Genomic DNA, 14137 nt, shown 5'->3' on the forward strand with positions numbered 1-14137 from the left:
CAGATCAACAGAACAGAATGGAGAGCCTAAAATAGACTTACATAAATATAGTCAACTGATCTTTGATAAAGGAGCAAAGGCAATACAATGTAGCAAAGACAGTTATTTCCAACAAATGGTGCTCAAACTGGATATTCACATGCAAAAAAATGAATCTAGACACAGATTTTATACTTGTCACAAAAATTAACATAAATGAATCACAGACCTAAATGTAAAATGCAAAACTATAAAATGCGTAGAAAGTAATATAGGAGAGAATGTAGATGGTCTTGGGGAGGTGATGACTTTTTAAATAAACACAAAAAGCATGATCCATGAAAGAAGTAACTGTTAAGCTGGACTTCATTAAAATTAAAAACTTCTGCTTTGAGAAAGACAGTATCAAGAAAATGAATAGACAAGCTACAGACTAGGAGGAAATATTTGCAAAAGGCAAAAGCTGATAAAGGACTGTTATCCAAAATATACAAAGAATACCTAAAACTCAACAATAAGAAAACAAACAACTTAATTTTAAAAATGGGCCAAAGACCTTAACAAATATCTCACCAAAGAAGATAAATGGATGGCAAATAGGCACATGAAAAGATGATTCACATCCTATGTCATCAGGGAAGTGCAAGTTAAAACAACACTGAGATACCACTATATACCTATTAGAATGGCCAAAATCCAGAACACTGACAATACAAAATGCTGGCAAGGATGTGGAGCAACAGGAACTCTCATGCATTTCTATTTGGAATGCCAAATGGTATAGCCACTTTAGAATAAATTTTAGTAATTTCTGGCAAAACAAAATTTACTCTTAGCATATGATCCAGCAGTTGTTCTCCCTGGTATTTACCCAAATGAGTTAAAAATGTATGTCCACACAGAAGCTTGTACATGGATGTTTATGGCAGCTTTATTCATAAATGACAAAATTGGACATGAGCAAGATGTCCTTCAGTAGGTAAATGGATCAAAAAACTTTGGTGCATCTAGACAAACGAATATTATTTAGCACTGAAAAGAAATGAACTACTGAGCCATAAAAGTGCATGGAAGAAACTTAAATGCATGTATTAGTTACTAAGTGGAAAAGGCTAGTCTGAAAAGGCTATATACTGTATGATTCCAACTATATGACATTTTGGAAAACGCAAAACTGTGGAGACAATAAAAAGCTCAGTGGCTTCCAGGGGTTAGAGGGAAGGGAAAGATGAATAAGCAGAGCACAGAGGATTTTTAGGGCAGTGAAAACTGCTATGTATGATACTATACTGATGGATACATGTCATTATATATTTATCCAAACCCATAGAATGTTCAACACCCAGAGTGAACTATGGACATTGAGTGACAGTGGTGTGTCAGTGTAGGTTCATCAGCTGTAACAAAGGTACCACTCTGGCATGGAAGGTTGATGGTGGACAGTGCTTGTGTGAGAGCTGGGCATATACAGAAACTCTACTTCCTGCTTAGTTTTTCTATGAAGCTAAAAAATTCACCTATTTAAAATGGGGAAAATACAATTGATGAAAATTTCCTGAATACCATGTAAGAATTTTCTAAAAGCTTTGAATAAACCTAAAAAGAACTGTAAATGGATAGAAAAGCACATTGTATTCTTAGATAGGAATACTTTATAGATATGAAATTTCCCTAAATTAATTAATAAGTTAAACGCAACCCCCACAAAAATGAGAAAAATCTTAGAACTATTCAAGTTCTTTGAAAGTTTATACGGAAAAATAAACAAAAATAACCAGAAAATTCTTGAAGTGAACTTCAGTTTCAAATTCCTCTTTATTGTAAGAGCTGTGTAAGATAAAGTGTTTAAAATTTCCAAATGATCATTTTTCCACTAATTTATTTATGTGTAGCTTCATTACATTATAATCCATTAATATGGCTTATACTATTTCTATTTCTTGGAATTTACTGAGATTTCCTTTTTGCCCTAATAAAAGTTTTTTATTTCCAGTGTCAGTTTTTTCTTAAATTTTATTTTATTGAGTTATAGTCAGTTTACAATGTTGTGTCAACTTCCAGTGTAGAACACAATTTTTCAGTCATACATGAACATACGTATATTCACTGTTGCATACCCTTTCACCGTGAGCTACCACAAGATCTTGTATATATTTCCCTGTGCTATACAGTACAATCTTGTTCATCTATTCTACATATATCTGTCAGTATCTACAAATTTTGAACTCCCAGTCCATCAATAAAAGTTATTTTTAAATGACTTCATCAAGAACACAGAAAAGAAGCTTATTCTTTGTTTTAAAGCTATGGAGTTAAGTATATCTCAATTAAATTTACCTTTGTTCTTATTTATTTAGACTTTCTATATCTGTACATATTTTTGTTCTAGTTGATCCATTATGAATTGTGAAAGGTGAACTAATGTCTATTTTTAATGTATTTCTATTTTTGTTGTACTTCCTGTAAATTTGGTTCTATGAATTTTAATGCTGTACTATTTGATGTGTAGATATTGCTTATAATGAGATCTATGCAGTGGATTGAAGCCTTTATTACCTTAAGTAGCCCTCATCTTACTTTAATTTCTTTTCCTCTGAAGATATCTTTGTCTGATATTACGTAATGACTCCCACTTTCTTCTCATTTGCATTTATCTGGTATGTCTTTGCCCATCCATTTTGTTTCATCCTTTTTATTTCACTGCTTTAATGCTTTCCTTAATGTATATATCTAGATTTTGTCCATAGATTTTTTTTTGAAGTATAGTCAGTTACATTGTGCCAATTTCTGGTATACAGCATAATGTCCCAGTCATGTATGTATGTGTGTGTGTGTGTGTGTGTGTGTGTGTATATAAAATACATGTATATATACACATATATTTGTTTTCATATTTTTTCATTAAAGGTTATTACAAGATTCTTTTACAAGTGTTTCTCAGGTTGTAGCTTTTACGTTTTTCCTTACAGACAGGTATAGATATATAATCCTTAATATAAACATATTTTAATGTTGTGGAAGAGGTCATGTCATTAAAATTTATGAGACAGGCTTCCAGGCAGAGAAGACTTAGTTTGCCTCAATATCTGAACTTCTAAGAAGTTAAATAAGTTACTTTAAGAGAATCAGACAAATAAGTAAATCATAAAATTAAGAAATAGTAAATGATGAAAGAAAAATTAGAAATCATCTAATCCATCCTTCTCATTTAATAGAAAACAAACAAATCAAAACAAAATTGACATTTCTTTGTTTAGAATTTGTTTCCAAAATAAATATGTGATTTGTCCAGGGTCACAAGCTTATTAATGAACGGGAATCAGAACTTTATTTCCTGACTCCCAAACTAGTGCCTGCCCATTTCTGATAGTTATGAAATAACCTTCAAGTTCTTACATGATTTTAAACTTAAATAAAATGTATGCAAATATAACACAAGTGTCCAGGTTAAACTAGTATTCATTCAATGATTTACATTTCCTGGAAAAACTCAAAGCAAATCTAGTATTTTGGCAGAAATGGAAATTATCTTTAAAAACCTGAAAAACAGGAGACACCAAAAAGAAAAAAGAGATGATCATAATATTTAAATTTAGAAACTGTATTTTGCAGGTTTGAAATCTGATGATTTATCTTTTCACAGTCAATTTATATTTAACTTGTGTAACTGTTTTGTGTTTTGCTAAACCTGGTTATTTCTATTTGCCACTGCGTAGATCACTTTGTATAATTCATCAGCCCCACTCAATCTCCCTAAAGGTTTTCTAACCAAAGTTGTAATTATTACAACATTGATGTGTCTTGACCACCTTGTACTGTATAATTTGAAGTGGGGAAAATTCATATATCTGTAATTCTGTCTTTAAAATGGTGTGATTTTCAAACTAAGGAGAAACAAAACAGATTTCTGCCAAGATGACTGCCAGCCACTTGAGTGTCCCATTCCTACTCTGGGGAAAACCATCTGGGCATGGCAGTTGGTGAAGAAGTATTTCAGCTGATTTGTGGTGTTTCTGCTGCCCACTTTACAAAAGAATGTTACTGCCAACAATAATAAAAATAACTAGGCAAAATGTTACTCTTACAGTTCTGATCTCACATCATTTTTTTAATACCCAAGAAAGAAACTGCTTTTACATAATCTTTCACAAGTGTAGGAAATATTGTTTTATGAATTTTTCTAGAAATAATTGGATTTGATGTTTGCAATAAAAGCCTTTATTTCATGTGGTTATTAATAATACCTTTTTTTAGTATTATAATTGGGATTAGCAAAACAACATATTTCATCTATGTGTTTAAAACATTTACATTCTTTAAAAACTTTGTTACCCACCCCTAAATTTTCACACTACATGCAAATTACACTTAAAATAAGGTTACATATGTAATATATGTCTACATGTACATGGGTTCATTTCAAGAGTATTTTTCAGGACATCGTAATAATAAACTACCAACTACAAATCTCAGTCAATCCCCTAGTGCCTTTATTGATCCAACATTAATAAGCTTCTTTGTTCAAACTGACAACATCATTTATTACTCTGTTGAATAAATGGTCTATATTTACTTCAGATGCTAATGCAAAGCTAACATAAAGAATGCAATTAAAAAGTACTGTATGTTGAACTAAAATAAAACACTGCATTCTAGGAGTGTGTGGTTTCAAGAAATATACAACCATCACTTTATTATTAATAAAACTGTGCAATTATTGGGCATCTTTTGCCTCACTGTAATTATTGAATTAAATGTTGAGAAAAACAAAATATCAGTCCTAATGCTCCAATCATATCAATTGGAGTTGACTTTGAAGATAATCCCATTTGGCAATATATTTCCAAACATATTTGCTGAATTAAAAAAAATACACAGACTCATTAATATCAGTTCCCAAGATGTATTTGACCATGTAGCCCACAGTCTTGTACTCTTGCCCCACAGAGAACTCACCCACTCAAATATAGCTCTAGTAGAAATTTTCCGTCTTTAATCTTGTTTTTCTTTGTTCAATGGAAAATTTTATTTGGCAAAATAATTAATTGGGTCCAGTTTTATGGGCAATTGCTATTTCCAGACTATGCCTTTACACCATTAATTCGTTTACTAAACTCCAGAAACTACTTGACCACGACCTAGTATGAGACATAACTTGAACTTAGTGGATTCCTGAATTAAAAGATGCTATCACAGTGTAAATGCTGAAATGTATGTGTCCGACTTGGACTGAGAGCCTTAGCCATTAGAAAATTCATTCTGTGGTGGCACAGTTAAGTGAAATACAAGTTTGTGTGTTCTGTTTATATATTTTTCTTTCTCTATCATGTCAAGCAAATTGAATTGTGGGATCTTTATTACATCAGGCATTTTAGTAGAGCAGTAAATAGGAGCTGCTTGAAGTCCATGCTTTCTTCTCTCTCTTGGTAAAATCTGTTTTTTTGTTTGTTTGTTTGTTTGTTTCTTCTTTTAAAAATTTTTTAATGGGGGGAGGTAATTTTAGGTTTATTTACTTGTTTAAACAGAGGTTCTAGAAATTGAATCCAGGACCTTGTGCATTCTAGGCATGCACTCTGCCACTGAACTACACCCTCCCCCTTGGTAAAATCTTTAATACAGTGTAGACAAGAGGCTAGAGTCCCAGAACAGGGGACAGAGGGGAGAGGGTTGCATAGGTGAGTAGTGAGAGTCTCTAGGCAAGGAAGGGGATAGCGGTGCCCTAGGTATGTGATAAAAATCTCAGAGAGGACAGCTTGGAGGTTAGATCCTTGACAGAGAAGATCTTAGTCTTGCCAAAAACTCCTGTATATCAAGCATGGCACAGAGTAGCAGATCTTATGGACTTAAAGAGGTGAATTAGGCACCATGCTGGCATTGAAGTGGTAAGAGGATTATACATCTCCACCTACTGCCATGTTGACTTGCAGGCCCTCCCAGTAGGTGGGGTTCCTGGAATGTACTTCGTTGCCCCATTGTCCATTTGACCATGTGACTTGCTTGGGTTGATGGAATGTGAGACAGAAAGATAGCCTTCAATCAAACAGAAGCTTTCAAGGCAATGTTGTGGCCAAGCTAGACTCTTACTCTTTTCCCTCTTCCCTGAGACTGGTGTGCCTGATATAGGGGCTGTTCCCTTAGCCTGGGTCCTGGGATAGGAAGACACATGGAACAGAGCCGCCAGGGCCAAACAGCAGCCACTTACATACCTGTAAATCACTGAGACTTCGGGGTTGTTTAACAGAGCAAAGTTGACTTATCCTGTCTGGGAAAGCCATTCATCAGTGGCCAGATCGCTGAACTGATCAAACAAATAATAAGGAAACATATCTCTCAAACAACTTTTGACTGAGATTTGGTCCTGCTATAGTTTTTCAGGCCCTGCCTGTACTTCTGTCATGAAGAACCTAAGTATTGTTAGGATTTTTTTTTCCCTTAGAAGCCAGCTATAGAAAGTCAGATGGTGGAAAGTTCACATTATAAACCTTGTGAAATTCAGGTTCTTGATAGTCATACTTGGAGTAAAGTGAAGGAGGCTCTTGGCAACAGCTTTGATTCATTCATATTAAGAATACTGATGGCCAGGGTGGGGAGGGTGTAGCTCAGTAGCAGAGCACCTGCTTGGCATGTGTGAGGTCCTGGGTTCAATCCCCAGGACCCCCATTCACAGAGGTAAAATAAAATAATAAACTTAATTACCTCCCACCCTCCCCCAAAAAGTAAAATTAAAAAAAAAATACTAATGGCCTTAATTACAAACAAATTATTTAAGTTAAACTCTTAATTATAAATAAATCATTTACATTAAACTTAATTATAAACAAATTATAATCAAATTATTTAAGTTAAAATATTTTAGTAAAAGAAGACTTCCATGTTAGAAATAGTCTTATTTTGTGGGTGAGTCACAGAGATCTGGGAGGTAAGAGAGTAGAAGACTGCGCTCACGGCTGTGTCTGTGGCTACAGATCTGGAGAGACTGCGTATGCGGTGAAGGGCACTACAAGCTTCACGGGTGTGGGTCTCCGATGCCTGCTTAACCCGGCGGAGGGAGGCGCATCCAAGTCAAGGATACTGCACGCAGCAGTTTGAGCGCAGTGGATTAGCCGGACAGCAGAAGTGCAGAAGCCAGTCCTGCTCACCTTCCCTTCCTGGTTGTTCCACTTTTCTGTCCCAACTCTCCCTGATTCTCCATTTCCTCCCTTTCCTCGGCCTCCGTCTCACATCCGTGGCTCATCTTCCCCCCACTATCTGCTCCTTTGCAGGAATGTCAGTAGTCCATGTAATATATATATTTTTTGAAAACCACTGTCAAAAAGTAATTTCACATAAACCCCACAAAGATACAGGGAACGAATGCCGTTTTCTTGCTGCCCTCTCTCAGGCAATGCAAGTCGTTTGTGCCGAGGGCACTGGTCAAGGTGGGGCTTACGTAGCTATAAGCAGTAGCTGGGGAAATAGTGCTAGAGTCAGCATGTGTCCTTTTATTGCTGTGGGACAATAATGGGAGGGAAAAAGTCAGGCTTACTTGGTACAATTCCCATTGAAGAAAAACATAAGCCAGCATGGTAATTTTTCACATAAGATGTCAGGGCTGGAGGGGCTGGGGGGAGACGATAACATTTCCTCCTTGCAAATATCTATCTTGATAATCATTTCAGTGAAACAATGCAATATTTTCAATCAGGTGAGGGGCTTCTCTTTGGCATAAACAACTTGAAGTTACTTTCTGCTCAAAGAAATTTCTGTGACACCATCTCTTCACAAAGCAAAACTTCCCAGGGGAATATTACAGAGAAGCGAGGGGCAGCTGGGTAGAACTACAGGGGAAAGAAAGAGAGAAAGAGATGGAGGAGGAGGGGGGAGAGGAGTGCTGCACACAAATCACCCACCCTGGGGGAGGAGTAGCTGCTGTCCGACACTTTCACCTTTCAGACTGGCCTGAAGACAATGGGAACCTTCCTGAGTTACAAGGAACTGAGACCTGAAGTATCAGAGCTGCAGACATTCAGTTGAAAAATATGAACACTAAACAATTATAGGCAAAACAATAATATAGTTTTTTGCAATTAGTACTATAGACATTTGTTCAAAGAGAAACTGTACCTGCACTGGGTAAGCTGAAAGAACTTACAGAAAACAGATCTAGAAAGATTAAAGATGGAGATAATTTCCTGACAAAAATTCACTAGATTATGTTTTCTTTATATGTTATTTATCACCTATGACATACAATTATGATTAATTTGTTATATATGATTTACACTTATATTAGCTGCTTTATCTTTCAGCCTACAGTGTGAACCCAGTCATTCTCATTATATTCCTTTTCTGGTGTACTGGTCTGGGTTAAAGTGACCCTCTAGCTATCGCTATAGTTTTTTCTAGATTGAGTGCCCACCAGCTAATGATAATCACAGATTTGTTTGGAGCGGCCACGACCAGATGTCCAGCACATCTGTCACAGCAGACAGAGCCTTAGCCAGGACTATTCCTGTCTCTCTGTGCGGCACATGGTGTGTGCAATCAGTTTTGTTTGTTCTTCAAATGTTTGTGCAATATATACCATATACAAGGCTCTGGGCAGGGCTGTGAAGGATATAAGTTAGTAAGTGGAAAAGAGCAATATTGGGGATACCGGAAGGTAAGCAAATTCTTTTTATAACCTACTTTATAAAATAGACTTTAGGCCACTTGGACCTTGACTGGAGAATTAGGTATTTTCTGATCTTAATGGATTCATTATTTTTAGTCCCAGAGAGGAGGGAAGTGAATGTTGAACACTGAAACTGAAAACTGAGTATCTCCCTCAATCCCACAAGTCAAGAGAATGTTTGTGTGGTTGGGGCGGGGGGTGGGGGGTGGGCAGTGAGCTGCAACACTGTTCTGAATTATTACCAATAAACCAGGTTTTAATAATGGGCAACCACTGTGCCATCTGTATTCACAGTCTCACACAAAATTATCAGGCAACAGTGATTTTTCTCTAATCTAGATGCACATTTTAACACTCATCTCATTTAAAGATATTTTTAGTACATCAAACTGTATGTTAATGAATATGTGAGACAAGAAAACACAAAGTTCAAGGCATGTCCTGCATTCCTTCCACCTCACCATATTTGCGGTGCCAATGCCTTTTATTTTTCAGGTGTCAGTGAAGCACTGGAAAGAGAGAGTTAAAACAAAAACTCCAAATGAAAAAAAAAAAGCATGCTTTTTGGATCCATTTCTGTTCTTCCATCTCAATGTAGTTTCTAACATTTAAATGCTGAGAAAAGTTTCCCTTTTTGTTATCCTCCATAGCAGGTGGCAGCTGAAGTTGTTCAACTATATGCTTTGTTAAATTAAACCTTATAAATAATTTAAATACTATTATCACACTCAACTGATTTTTCCTTCTGCTTAAATTCCCCAGTAGTTTTCACCTACTACTTCATCCCTAACCCCCAATAAAGTCCCACAGCCCTTGAGCTAGGCAGGGTTTGATGGTTTTTAAAATGTAATGGAGTTGGTTTAGAAGAGTGCTTGACGTGTTGAGATGATTGCTGTTCTTTTCTGGGTGGCGTATCGGGTAGTGGAAACATCATGGTGTCCAAAGGCCAACTCATCAATGGGACTGGGCTGGTAGACTGGAATAGGAAGAGCCAGGCCCACCAGGGCCTTGAAGGATGCTAGTAGCCACCATGATGATTTAAGGAATCTGAATAGGGTTGCCAGAAAGAGTACATGACACGCAGTTAAATCTGAACCCCAGATAAAAAAACAGATTCTCTTTTTCAGTGTAATAAGCATATCCCATACAATACTGGGGTAGACTTATACTAAAGAACAAGTTTATCTGAAATTCAAATTTAACTGGGTAGCCTGTATTTTTATTTACTAAATCTGGCAACCCAAATCTGAGGAAAGGCTTCTCTGCTAAAAAAATTATTTTCGCATTGCCTAAGATTCAATTAATATTTGACATGAACATTTTTAGCTCGGTTAACCAGCATTCTCTTTTAAAAGACAAATATCTCTAGGAATTACATGTTGTTCCTATGCCAGTGTGAATTAATTTAAAGAGACTGCTTACTTCTCAATGTCTAGCTCATTTCTCAGAATCAAAGGGGTCAATCAGTCAGACTGAGGGCCCGGGAGCTCCTTCTTTTTGGCGGGAAGAGGACAAGTGTGTGGTTGGGCAGAAACTTAACTTCAGTGAGAGGATACTTACGGATGAACTAATCTTAATGGGGACTTTGTGACAGAATCATCAAATGCCAGGATGGAATGGAGCTAAGAGTATAAGGTAGTAGTGCCAGAGAAAATGTACTTATTCTAGAAATTTTCTTGAAGAGAGTGCTTAATTCATGAGGGGAATCAGGAGTGAGCTCTATTTTTCAGAAGTGGATAATGGTAAATGCTAACATCAGTAGCAAGGAGATTTTCACAAATGGTGGAGAGATGGCAATAAAAGTAAAATTTTAAGACAGATCAAGTTATCTAATTTCATGGCGCCTCAGTTATGTCTAAACAGCAGTGGTTATGTTCATCATACTGGCTTCCACTTCCAACGGACATCTCAAAGTGAAGGTTCTGAGAGTCCAGCTCTTGGCCTGGATGATACCTGCCTCCTCACATGCTATAAAGTCAGATCACTGAGGATGAAACTGGCAAAGCCGAACAGCCACAATCATGAGGAGAAAAATGTTGTCACGCATTTGTGTGAGTCACAAACTATTAACTTTTCAGAGATAAAGCAATTATATATTCCCTTCCATCTTAGATGTGAAAAGGACAAGTGAAAGCGAAAGGACAAGATCAATTTGGCGACATTACCTCCTCTTAAACATAGTCTAGGCCACTAGGCTTTCCCGTCACCAGAGGCCCCCAGTCTATGTTATCTTCACCACTCACTGGGCAGAAGACAGATACTTTCTTATAAAATGTAGCTAATATGTTATATATTTACCATAGTGACAAACCCCTTTTCACCTCCCATAACACCCAGAAGAGTAAATATGTACTTAACAGACCTCCAAAATTTTTGATTAATTAAACAATTGTTCTTTAAAATTCACATTTTAACACAAAAGCCCCCATACATAGTCTAAATTTCAAAATCTAATATTTAGTTATCTATTAATTTATTCATATTGCTGTTACTCTTAACCAAATAATCTGTTCAAAATTTCATTTTCCTAAGATTTGTGTTTTAAAAAATACAATTTACCAAAATTCATTCGGACTACAATTACATTCTATATCAATTACTAGCATGTTATTGCACCACAATCTGCATGAAACAGATGTCAGAACATAATGATCTAAGAGATACCCACTACTATACATAAAATAGATAAACGACAAGGACCTACTGTATAGCACAGGGAACTATATTCAATTTCGTGTAATAAGCTATATTGGAAAGGAATCTGAAACTATCCTGCACTGTATTTTAATTTTTTTACTCCTTTTAAACAATGACTTTTGTGGTAAGAAAACTAAACAGCTGTCTGACTGATGGGGGAAAGTTATACAAGCACAGCTTCGCAGCAATGTACTAATGCAGCACAGAGATGCTGCAGAGAGGCTGGAATTAAAATCATTTCTTTCCAGAGCAGCACTGCTTGCTCTAGGCTGAGATAAAAAAGCGATTTTCTTTTCCCTTCTTTCCTTTTTAAAATTCACATAACTAATCTAACATTAATTCCTAAACACTAGCTACAAGGAAAGAATACTGCTTAACAATTTTTAAAAACTAGAGACATAGCACTTTTAAATATTTCTATTTCTCTAGTAACCAGCAGAGGGTCTTTAGATGCTACTGATTTGAATAAAGGAAAACACTGATGAATGTATTGTATGTTTTATTTAGTTTAAGCTTCATTTTGAGCCTAGAAGCAGGGTTATAAAACATCAGGGGTTCAACAGCACTGGGAGAAGACATTAACCCAGCTGGAGGGGTGGGGCTGACAGGCCTGCTGCATGTGCGGGCATTACTCAGCACCCTGGGCATTTTTATAACCTGACAAATATTGCTGGCTAAACAGACAAGTCAAGAACCTTTACACTACCGCTCAATTGGTTTTTTGAGGTTTCTTTCCCCTACCAAAGAGGAAGACACAGACGATAACTTCAGCATTAAGGAAAAAGGCAAATTACACAAATATCGAACAAGAACTAAATCCACTAAATCTCTTGGATCCTATGTTCTCTCTCAACTCTCCTAGAAGTATACGCAAAATCATTCTGTCTGATACACTGGAGAACCAAAATGTGTGCTCTACACTGCGTTCAGTAAAAGTTTCCTTGAATGAATGAATAAATGAACAAATTTATATTCAGTGACACACCCCAGGCCATCTGCTCAGTGCACAGGTCGTAAGAAGGGCAACGCCTGTCATTCTCCCACATCTCATTCTCACATGCATGTTATCACCAAACTAAGGGGATTCAAACACAGAGCAATAATAACAATTTTCAGAGATTCATTCAGATGAAAATTCTTCTTTCTATGAAATCTAAGAATGTAATGTGAAATTTCAATTACGTGAAGAGTTTTTACTTTGCAGAGAACTAAAATAATATAGCACATTGCTTGTTTACCCATTTAATAGACACAGAACTTCAAAGGTATAAACCATTTTATTAACAAAAATCACTTGGGGAGCTTTTTGAAGACATAAATCCAAGGCTCACTCAAAGATTTTGTTTCAGAGGCCTAAAGCGGGGCCCGGAGTCTTTTTAGACTAGCTGTTCAGTTGATTAAGATGAAGGACTTGTACTTAATCAATGGGCAAGTGTTGAGAAACACTGGTACAGATGCATGGACCAGGTAAGGCATCCTTTACAAATACCAAAAGCAAGCATTTGATACCTAAGAAATGATTCATGCAAGTATTCATGCAAGTATCAGTTTACTGATTAGAGATGAATCCATCATTCAGTAACATAAATGATAGAAGGGTCAATTCTGACCTAGAGGTTTATTTTCTCAACAATGGAAGTTTTGTGGTGAGATCACTGGATTTCAAATGAGGATATCTTGGCTCGAATTTTAGTTCTAATCCTTAATAAAATTGTGACATTAAAAATAGTTTCCTGACCTTTCTCAGTTCAATTCCATCATTTATAAAATGTGAATAATTCCTGTAACAACACATTTGGGGTGCTTCCTAGTCCCACGTGTAACCCATGCTAAGAGATGGACCTAGACAACCACGCTTCTATCACCTGACTTCCCTATCCCTTTTCACAGCCATAGCCTGGTAGGTGAAATGAGGACACTTGATCACAGGGGAACCAATCCATAAGCTTAACTGAGCTGATAGGATTCTCTTTCTGGAGAACGATTAGACTGGAACAAGACTGAGTGAGTCAGAACGTTATGGGAGCCTGGACTGAGTGATCCAAAGTGGAGACTGGAAAGCAATACCTGGCCATGAGCAAGCAGAGGATAGCAGCCAAAGCAGCAAGAGCGAGAGCAGCAGAGACAAGAGGTAAGTGTGCAGACACTGAGACAGAGGGAGCTGCTGGATGTGGCTCCTGACTTCCCAGTTCCAGTTCAGTCTCTTCATGGCTTAGCTGTGTTTTGGTCTATGGGATTTCCAACAAATAACCCATTTTACTTACACTACCTTCAGTGTATTTTTATTCCTTGAAAACAAGCATTCCCTGGCCCCCTAAAATTGTAAAACCACTTGGCATGTAACAGATTCTTTAATTTTTATATTAACTGCCCACCTTATAGAGGAGAAAATGGAGGTTCAACAAAGTTATATATCACAGATAACAGAGTGACCAGCTCCAGTCAGATAGTTTGTAGGAAGTTTGGGATTCAAATCTGGGTCTACTGTTTCAGAGTTCAATGCTCTTGTTATAAAACCAGAAATTTAGGCAGCAGGGCTGATATCTTCTTAGAAATATTTATTGTCCCAGTATGTTTTCTCACTGAGAAATTGAACCATTCTAATTTTTCTTAACAGTAGACTAAAAGAAAACTTCCAGGCCAAATCTTCCTTGAAAAGTTGTCCAACAGTTTCAAGCACTTGGACAAATACCTATATACCTATTTGGGACATCTCTGTTAAAAAGAACAGATAAAAGTCTTGACCAGAAAAAAATAAATGGCAGTCATTATTACCATATCATAAACATTGAAAAAGAAAGAAAAGAA

The 14137-nt window shown here is 36.5% G+C and overlaps 1 protein-coding gene across 1 annotated transcript in view; it reads right to left on the reverse strand.

Annotated features, from left to right (window-relative positions):
- The window catches only part of LOC102524652 (sodium channel protein type 1 subunit alpha), a 170019-nt gene that overhangs the window by 80006 nt on the left and 75876 nt on the right, over positions 1-14137 (reverse strand). The window lies entirely within an intron of this gene.

The sequence above is a fragment of the Vicugna pacos genome, chromosome 5 (assembly GCF_048564905.1).
Source record: "Vicugna pacos chromosome 5, VicPac4, whole genome shotgun sequence".
In the NCBI taxonomy this organism is placed as follows: Eukaryota; Metazoa; Chordata; class Mammalia; order Artiodactyla; family Camelidae; genus Vicugna; species Vicugna pacos.